General features: G+C 42.1%; 1 pseudogene; it reads right to left on the reverse strand.

The window, feature by feature from the left end:
- LOC108705449 overlaps window positions 1-8561 on the reverse strand; it is a 33979-nt pseudogene extending 25418 nt beyond the window's left edge.
- Between the last annotated feature and the right edge of the window lie 1111 nt (window positions 8562-9672).

Here is a 9672-nt window from a genome sequence, read left to right on the forward strand (position 1 = left end):
ATCAAAGTTTTTTTTAGGAAAAACTTTGAATTGAATTCGATCGAATGGGATGTTACTTTGATTTGTACGATTCGACGAAAACGGCCTATTCGGCCCGGAAAAAAAACTTAGATTTTCTTAATAAATTTTATTCGAATTTCAAACTTTGAGCACCTACTTCACCACCTAAAACCTACCGAGCACCAATGTTAGCCTATGGGGACCTTCCCCATAAGCTTTCTAAGTAATTTCTGATCTAAGGAAAATCGTTCGATCGATGGATTCAAATCCTTCGAAACGTTCGATTCGAAGGATTTAATCGAACGATTTTTCCTTCGATCGAAGTAAATGCGGTAAATCCTTCGACTTCAATATTCGAAGTCGAAGGATTTTACTTAGATGGTCGAATATCGAGGGTTAATTAACCCTTGATATTCGACCAATAGTAAATGTGCCCCCTAGTGTTATGGAACTTCTTTGCTGGGTGTAAGTAAATAGACCCTTGTCATTATTCAGTGCCTGTTCAGCAGATGAAAACAAAATGCAATTTGGGAGCAAAGGTCTTGCAATACAGTAAATCCTTTTATTAGATTCCCCATTTCCCAACAACATATAAATGGCCGTACTTACTTGGGCTCTCCTAGCTTCACACCAGGGTGCTGGGTGTAGGCGTGGGAATGTGTGCTGGGCACAGACTTGAATGCCATCAGACATTTACAGAAGACTTCACAATGGGACACTTGGATATGGCATTTTAATGCAGTCAACTCTGAATATACAGCACTGCAGTGCAAGCACCTGAAAATAATTATAAATACAGAGTGAATGATTAACTAGATTATAACCCACTAATTAGACATGCAAATGTACATACTCTGCTGTCTTTTGTTTGTCCTTCTCTTTGTCTTACTAAATGAGGAAATTAATATTATTATTATTATTACAGTATATATATATATATATATATATATATATAGAGCTTTCATTATACAAATACAAGACCAAATGGTTAATTTATATTAACAAACATTTTGGAAAAGCGATTTACAGATAAAATTGGATAATATCAGGAGACAGTAAGGAGAGGGCTCTGCTCGTGAGAGGAAGAGAGAGGGAGAGGAAGAGAAGTGAGACATACAGTGAGGGTAGCCAGTGTGTAAGATTTCTGTTAGATAGTAAGAGTGATTGTAAGTGCAGAGTAAGAGATGAATACCAGTAGTGAGTATATGAGCAAAGAGTAGAGGGCTGGTGGGTGGTCAAGTTGCTTAAGTTATAGACTTGAATGATAAGCAGTGGCCTAACTACTAGGGGTGCACCAGGGTCCATGGCCTCTGCACCCCCGATGGGGCCCGTGTCCAGGGAGGGAAAGTACACAGTCAAAAGTGTCTTTTCTTTTTGTCTTTTTTCCCGTTCTTTACAGGCACTTGGAAACAGTGGGAGACTAAGAGGGGTGGGGATTAGAGCGCGTGTGCACATGAGATGCCCTGTGTGACCTCAGCTGCACGCCACGTGTAATGGGAGGCAGGGAAAAAGTCGCCAGTTATGCGTCCTGGACTCAGCTGACAGGCAGGATTTAAGGATGGTCCTTCTCTACTCTGAGTCACAGATTTACCTCCTCTCAGACTATCAGTGTAGAAAGAATGCCTGGTAAGTATACAAATCACATGTATTGCACTGACTTCTGTTGTTTAACCCTTTCCTTGATGTAATGTGTAAGGTTGCATTTGTGTCATTTACATATGAGTTTTGGGGTATTTATACATGGAATTGCCAACGCACCATCCTTCTATTAGTTTTGGAGTATTTATACATGGAAATGCCACCGCACCATCCTTCTATGAGTTTTGGGGTATTTATACATGGAATTGCAACTGTACCATCCTTCTATTAGTTTTGGTGTATTTATACATGGAAATGCCATCCTTCTATGAGTTTTGGGGGGGGGGGCCCAGTTGCAAATTTTCGCACCAGGGCCCCTAGGTGTCTAGTTACGCCACTGATGATGAGGTACGTTTTACGTGACAGCCTCTGAGAGTGTCTAATGCAGATTTGCCTAGACTTTTTCACCCTTAAGCCACATTCAAAGTAAAAAGAGCTGGGGAGCAACACAAGCATGAAAAAAGTTTCTGGGTGCCAAATAAGGGCTGGGTAATAATTGACAGACAACATGAGGCTCTGTTTGTCAATAGCCTTGGTTTTTACACAGCTAAAACTTGCCTCCAACTCAGTAATCCAAAAATATGCACCTGCTTTGAGGCCACTGGAAGCAACATCAATGGGGTTGGTTAACAACATGCTGCTCGCAAACCATTGGTTGGGGATCACTTGTCTAATGGGATGGAGCAAAGCATTTCTATAGGATGGGTGCAGCAAGTGAAAAGTCCTGGATACAGTAATAGAGGAGGTGAGGTGGAGAGAAAGAAGCTCATGTGGAGACCAAAGGATACATCTGGGGGTGGACTATTTTTTCAGGGTGTATATATATATATATATATATAATGGTGCAGCACTGATGAGCACTTTGTATAGTACAAAATCTTACTAGAATCTTGAATTGAATCCTGTACATGACAGGCAGCCAGTGCAGGAACTGGCACTTGTAGACAGGGTCGGACTGGGGGGCCTGGGCCCACCGGGCTGCTGTTGCAGAGCCCCCCCTCCGGGTTCCCTGCTGAGCTGGGCGCCCTGGCGCACCACACATGCGCGCACTTTGTATTTGCCGCAACCTGCCCAATAAAGGGAGGTCGTGGCAGGGAGATTCTGCAAGAAGATTCAGCAGGGAATGGATCTGGGCCCAGTCTGACCATGCTTGTGGACCAGGAGGAGAGGTATAAGTCTGGTCACAGTGTTCATGATGGATTGGAGTGGGGTCAGTTTAGACGGGGAGGGGGGGTCCACAGCAGTAAGTTACAGAAGTCTAAGCAAGATGACAATATCTTGAATGAAAATGTGTCCTAGGAGAAGCTTCAGGGTGCATCAGTATTCTTCTAACCTCTACATTAAATACTATTATGTATAAATGTACAAAGGGAACCAGCACACAAACAAGGAGTTAGCTGCTCCTTTGTACATACTGTATGATGTAATAATCTATCCCCAGTGTCCAGTTTCACTGTGCAGCCACGACTATTTAGGAAAACATAAGACCAGGCACAGCAAATAGCAGATGGTGAAAAAACCTGGTGTGCTTGATCATCTATGTTCTTTGAACTATTGTATACACAGTCCCTGGGATGGACAATGATAGCACTGCCTTTGTATCCCAGACATCCCAAAGCAATCACGTTACTAACAGTGCCTACAACTAAACCACCAGAGGTGTAAAGTGCCACATCAGAGATAATCCAGTACCCAAAATACAGCACCTATCACTGCAAAATTACCTCATTCACAGGTACCACTGTCTGAAATATGACTTTACCATTAAATTATATTTTAGAAAAAAAAAATACGGATTACTGGGAACTAGCATATAACATCATTAGCATTTACCTGTAGCCGACTCGGCGAGTATAGTGCAGGCAGTTCTTTGCGACGTGGGCGGATCGGCATATTGCGCCACACTCGGGACAAGTGTAAGGTGATTTGTGCTGGTGAATCCTCTGGTGGCAGTGATAACTGCACGGATTAGGAAGCAGCATCATACAGATACTACAGGTTTTCTACAAAGTAAAACCACAGCATGATACTAAATAAGACTTTGTTTTATACAATTATTATTATTTCTATTTATACTATAAGAGCAGCCAGGATCCAATAAGTTCATACAGATGGAATTAAAGGAATTGTTCAGTGTAAAAATAAAAACTGGGTAAATAGATAGGCTGTGAAAAATGAAAAATGTATCTAATATAGTTAGTTAGCCAAAAATGTAATGTATAAAGACTGGAGTGACTGGATGTGTAACATAATAGCCAGAACACTACTTCCTGCTTTTCAGCTCTCTTGGTTTACACTGACTGGTTACCCTGGTTACCAAGCAGTAACCAATCAGAAACTTGGGTCATAATTGTTGCTTTTGAATCTGAGCTGAATGCTGAGGGTCAATTACAAACTCACTGAACAGAAATGTCCCATGTGGCCCCCCTTCAAGTCGCTGACTAACTCAGAGTTATAGAGCTGAAAAGCAGGAAGTTGGATTCTGGCTGTTTTATTAGACATCTGTTCACTCCAGCGTTTATACAGTACATTTTTGGCTAACTAACTATATTAGAAACATTTTTTTATTTTGCACAGCCTATTTATTTACACAGTTTTTATTTTCACACTGAACTGTTCCTTTAACATTCACTTACTTCAGCACACCATTCACATCAGATGCTGTCAGTGCAAACATTCCCGTAGCTGTTCCACACTTTCAGTATAAAAAATGCAAATTTGTGCAGGAACATGGACTAAATTATAGCAACTGCCCTACATGTTTTTTTCCAGCAGATTAGGTGGTTCCTATATGTCCATCTGCATGCTCTAGAGCAGGGGACCCCAACCTTTTTTACCCATGAGCCACATTCAAATGTAAAAAGAGTTGGGGAGCAACACAAGCATGAAAAATGTTCCTAGGGATTCCATATAAGGGCTGTGATTGGCTATTTGGTAGCCCCTATGTGGACTGGCAGCCTACAAGAGACTCTGTTTGGCAATGCACCTGGTTTTTATACAATTAAAAAGTGCCTCCAAGCCTGAAATTTAAAAATAAGCACCTGCTTTAAGGCCAGTGAGAGCAGCATGGTGAGTAACATGTTGATCAAGAGTAGTGATGGGCAAATAAATTTGCACGAATTTCTGCGTTTCTCCGCCCGGAAATAAATTTGCGAAACTGCAGCAGAAATTAGCTGTCTAAAAATCTGCCGCAACAATTTTTTCTTTCAAACAGAGTCAAAATTGTAGTGCGCATAAAATTGTCGCGGGTCAAAATTATTCAGACGTCCATTGACTTTAATGCACTTGGACAAAATAGTCGCACATATAAAAATTGACGCTCGCGTCAAAATTGATGTGCGTCAAAAATTTTAATGCCCATTGACTTCAATGCTTTTCGAATTTTTTGCGGTTTGTGAATTTTTTGGAATTTTCACTCATCACTACTCAAGAGCCACTGGTTGGCGATGACTGCTCTAGAGACTTTCTCAAAATTACTAGGAAAAATAATTTCCTACTTTTTTTTTTTTTAAATGCATTACCATTTATATCACTATATAGCTATACCTAGGGCTGCATCCCTACCAGAGCCTCTGGTTTGCCACGAGAGTGAGTTTCAAAAAGCATACTGAAATTACAATACAATTAAACAAGAAACACTGTTAATTGAAAGGGATGTCAATTTAACTTTTATAGCGGCACCTATTCTAAAAAAAATTTCAATGACTCTTATTTATTTTGTATGTTTTTTTAACTATTCTGCCTTTTTAAAGCCTGTAACCAAAAATGGTTTCTGGTTGTCAAGGACAATGACCACGACAATATGGGGTCATTTATCAGATGCGTTTAACTATAAGGGACACTAAGGGGTAATTTATCAGATGCAAGTGCAAGAGGGTGGAAGAGTTGTAATGCTAAAAGCACTTGAGTCCAGGGTTTGACTGCAGCTACTGTAGCTCTGGATTAGAAATCAGGCTAGGACTAGCTGCTAAGTGAAGCACCATAGGGCTGGGGGAAAGGAGAGAGCTCTATTGAGGCCTGTGCCCACCAGCACTCCCTAACTTGTGCAAGTTGGTGACGTGTATGCAGGGTCGGACAGAAGCCTTGAGGGCCTGCCAGGGCTGCAAATGAATGGCCCTCCTTGCAGTCCCCAGAGGCCCCCTACTGGCCTTCAATTCTCTGGCTCGCTGCCCGTATATGTTGAGCTGTACGCCTGCACGAACATGTTGTGCTGTGTGCCTGTGCGAGTGCAGTAATGCATTTTATTTCTTTAATGGGCAACCGGGGAAGCAGGTCTGGGCCTATGAGGGCCAGGGTCCACTGGGTTTTTTCCCGGTGTCCCGCTGGCCCAGTCCGACACTGCTTGTAGTTGGTGTGAGGGAGGGAACCTACATGTTGCCCCCTGCTTTCCCCTCATGAACACAGTGACGCCAACTAATCAATTTAAAAATCATACAAAAATGGCATATTGGCTTAGAATATTGCATACACAGAAAGGTCATTTTAACTACCTTTTTAATAGTCTTTCTACAGGGACACAGAAAATGATTATGGTAATCAACCAAAAAGGGGGCCACTTACTTGTGCAGTGGCATCGGAAGTTTGTTGATAGTGTGTGGCCAGTGCCATTTCATCCTGAAACACTACACTGCATTCCAAGCATTTGAGGCTATGTCGGCACAGATTTGCTGGATCTTCATCTAAAGGCATAGCGGGAGCAACTGGGGCGCTGCTCGGAGCAGATATTACTGGCCCTTGCAATCCAGGCTGTATCTTGTTTAACGTATGGGCCACAACAGCCACTGGACTCTGCCGAGTAGCCAACATTTTTGTAGAAGCATTAGTCTGGGAAGAAACAATCATCTGGTCTGTAGGGACAGGTTTTAGGATTAAATGAGAGCACTGCATCACAACTCCTTTTTCTTTGTGGCCACGTGCATGGGACAAAAGACTACATTTATTGTAGAAAACTAAGTATATGGAGCAGTCATTGCATGTCACTTCAATTCGCACACTCCTGCGGTCATAATGCTGGAGAAGACTCTTTTCTAGTGCAAAAGTATCACCACACTCCAGGCATTTGTATCCTCGGGTTGGCAAGGTAATTCCAGCACTGGCTGGTGGAGTGAGGTTTGGAACATACACTGAAACAGGGTTAACACTACTCAACACTTTGTTGAAGACTTCCACCGCAGAGCTGTGGGAAGATGCCACCACCTGGACTCTAGACACCTTTTTGGGTGGCATTGTTGGTGCTGCCGCAACAAGAGTCTGTTTGATTTGCTGCTGTGGTTTAGCTAATACTTGGCGGAGCTCAGAGGTCTGAGAACCTTGAGGCAAAAGGTTGAGATTGGCAAAATGCACCGTCTTTGGCACAAGTTTTGTGTTGGCAAGACTTGATGCAGGAACTGCCACAGTCTGCTGATGAATAGCATTGGCAGCTTTTATAATTGCGCTGCTGGCACTTTGAACAGATGCAGCAGACATTACAGTGGCTTTCACTGCAGTATTGTTACCAAACTTTAAGTTTATCACTTGTGAGCCGGCTGTTTTGACAGCTGACGCTGGTAGGATCGCAGTGGCTACGGGTTTAATGGTCACTTGTTTTGGGGTGACATCTGTTGATGCCACCGGAGAGTCTATGGCTGGTTGCAAGGATGCTCTAGTTGGCGAGGCAAGAACAGGACTAGAGGAAGGAGATGGTAAGAGTGATGAAACCACCACAGGAGATGTTGGTTCTAGAATTTTTTTTAATTCTTCACTGTCAAAGTCAGGCAGCACTCTGGAACCATCCTCTTAATTTCACCAGAAGATGTCTTGATGGTCTTAATTCTGACTTTAGGAATGGCAGGAGTTGAGCCACCAGATGAAGAAGGGGAACCCTTGCTACTAGTATCACTTGACATACTTCCTGGGCTGTCTGGCTGCTTTGCTTGAACCTTCTTTGTACTGTCTATAAGATTCTGTATCGTTAACTGGGAATCTGGAGATTTATCAGCAGACATGGGGCTACTCTCACCTTCTTTTAGCACTGGAGATGCTCTTCCAGAACTGGGTTCTAGATCCTTTAGATTGCACACTGTTTTCTTAGCACTAAGTGCAGCAATGGCAGCAATGCAAGAAGAAAGTTTTTCAGAAGACTTTACTCTCAGCTGTGAGATAGTCCCACCGTTGGCTTCACTTTTTTCTGTGTCTATTTTTTTATTATCCTTTGTTTCCAACAGTAACCTCTGGGCACTTTCCTTAAGTTTCTCATCTAGTTTCCGGATTTTAATTGTATCATATAGACTAAAATTGATGGCACTTGCTTCCGAAACTCTTTTACTGGATTTATTCTTATCTAGGCTGCCTTGGAGGGCTATGCCAGCTTTGATGAAATGGTCCCCTGAATGCATCTTGCCACTTTCAAATATCTTCTCAACACTTGAATCTTCCAATATATTGCTGCTGAAAATGGATTTTAAGGCTTCCCCATCAGGTGGGTCCACCACTTCAATTTTCTCCTCCTCGTCAAACTCTTCAGCGCTAGAGATAGGACTGAACTGATTAAAGGAATATGCCTTCAGTAAAGTATCAGCATTATTTTTCAGAGTTTTAAGGTCCTCCTTGTTGAACCTCTCTAGATTTGATGTTGTGAGAAACACGTTGTGCAAACCATTGGCAGGAGAATGATGGTACTTTTCAGAGGTCTCTGAGTCTATAGTCCTTACATTTTTAACAATAACACTTACTCCAACATCAGAGGACGATGTGGCATGCGCATCGCCGTCTTCTTGAGAATTTTGCTTTATGCTACTTTCCTGATCTTCATGGCCAGACTCAATCGCTGCTTTAGGATCGACCATATCAGGGATATCAAAGGCTGCAAGGAGGTCATCAAAGTCTGGGGTCTTTATATCTCCCAGGATTACGTGCTGGTTGTCATGCAACTCTATACATTCAAAAATGAGTATACATTGTAATTACAATGATATAATTCTTGTCTTACATCAAGTAACTGGAGATAACATATAAGAAATGAACTGCTCTACCAAAATTCATTTTTGGGATAATTTCTACCATACAGTAAATAATAAGTAGGGATGCACCGAATCCAGGATTCGGTTCGGGATTCGGCCTTTTTCAGCATTCGGTCGAATCCTAATTTGCATATGTAAATTAGGGTTGGGTAGGGAAATCACGTGACTTTTTGTCACAAAGGAAGATTTTTTTACCACTTTTTCTTTTCCTGACCCTAATTTGCAATTGCAAATTAGGATTCGGTTCGGAATCCGGCCGATATTAGAAGTCACTGAGGGGTTCTGTGACCATAAAGGCACAAGGCTGCAGGCTGAGTTATACAGGGAACTCTGAGTATCCCTCATGTATTATAAGGGATAATGTACCCCCTACTGTAAATAATAAGGATATTAGAAGTCACTGAGGGGTTGTTCTGTGACCATATAAAGACACAAGGCTGCAGGCTGAGTTATACAGGGAACTCTGAGTATCACTCATGTATTATAAGGGATAATGTACCCCCTACTGTAAATGATAAGGATATTAGAAGTCACTGAGGGGTTGTTCTGTGACCATATAAAGGCACAAGGCTGCAGGCTGAGTTATACAGGGAACTCTGAGTATCACTCATGCATTATAAGGGATAATGTACCCCCTACTGTAAATGATAAGGATATTAGAAGTCACTGAGGGGTTGTTCTGTGACCATATAAAGGCACAAGGCTGCAGGCTGAGTTATACAGGGAACTCTGAGTATCACTCATGTATTATAAGGGATAATGTACCTCCTACTGTAAATGATAAGGATATTAGAAGTCACTGAGGGGTTCTGTGACCATATAAAGGCACAAGGCTGCAGGCTGAGTTATACAGGGAACTCTGAGTATCACTCATGTATTATAAGGGATAATGTACCTCCTACTGTAAATGATAAGGATATTAGAAGTCACTGAGGGGGTCTGTGACCATATAAAGGCACAAGGCTGCACGCTGACTTATTCAGGGGCATCTGAGTGTCACTCATGTATTATAAGGGATTATGTACCCCCTACTGTA

Source organism: Xenopus laevis, chromosome 1S (genome assembly GCF_017654675.1).
Source record: "Xenopus laevis strain J_2021 chromosome 1S, Xenopus_laevis_v10.1, whole genome shotgun sequence".
Taxonomy (NCBI): domain Eukaryota; kingdom Metazoa; phylum Chordata; class Amphibia; order Anura; family Pipidae; genus Xenopus; species Xenopus laevis.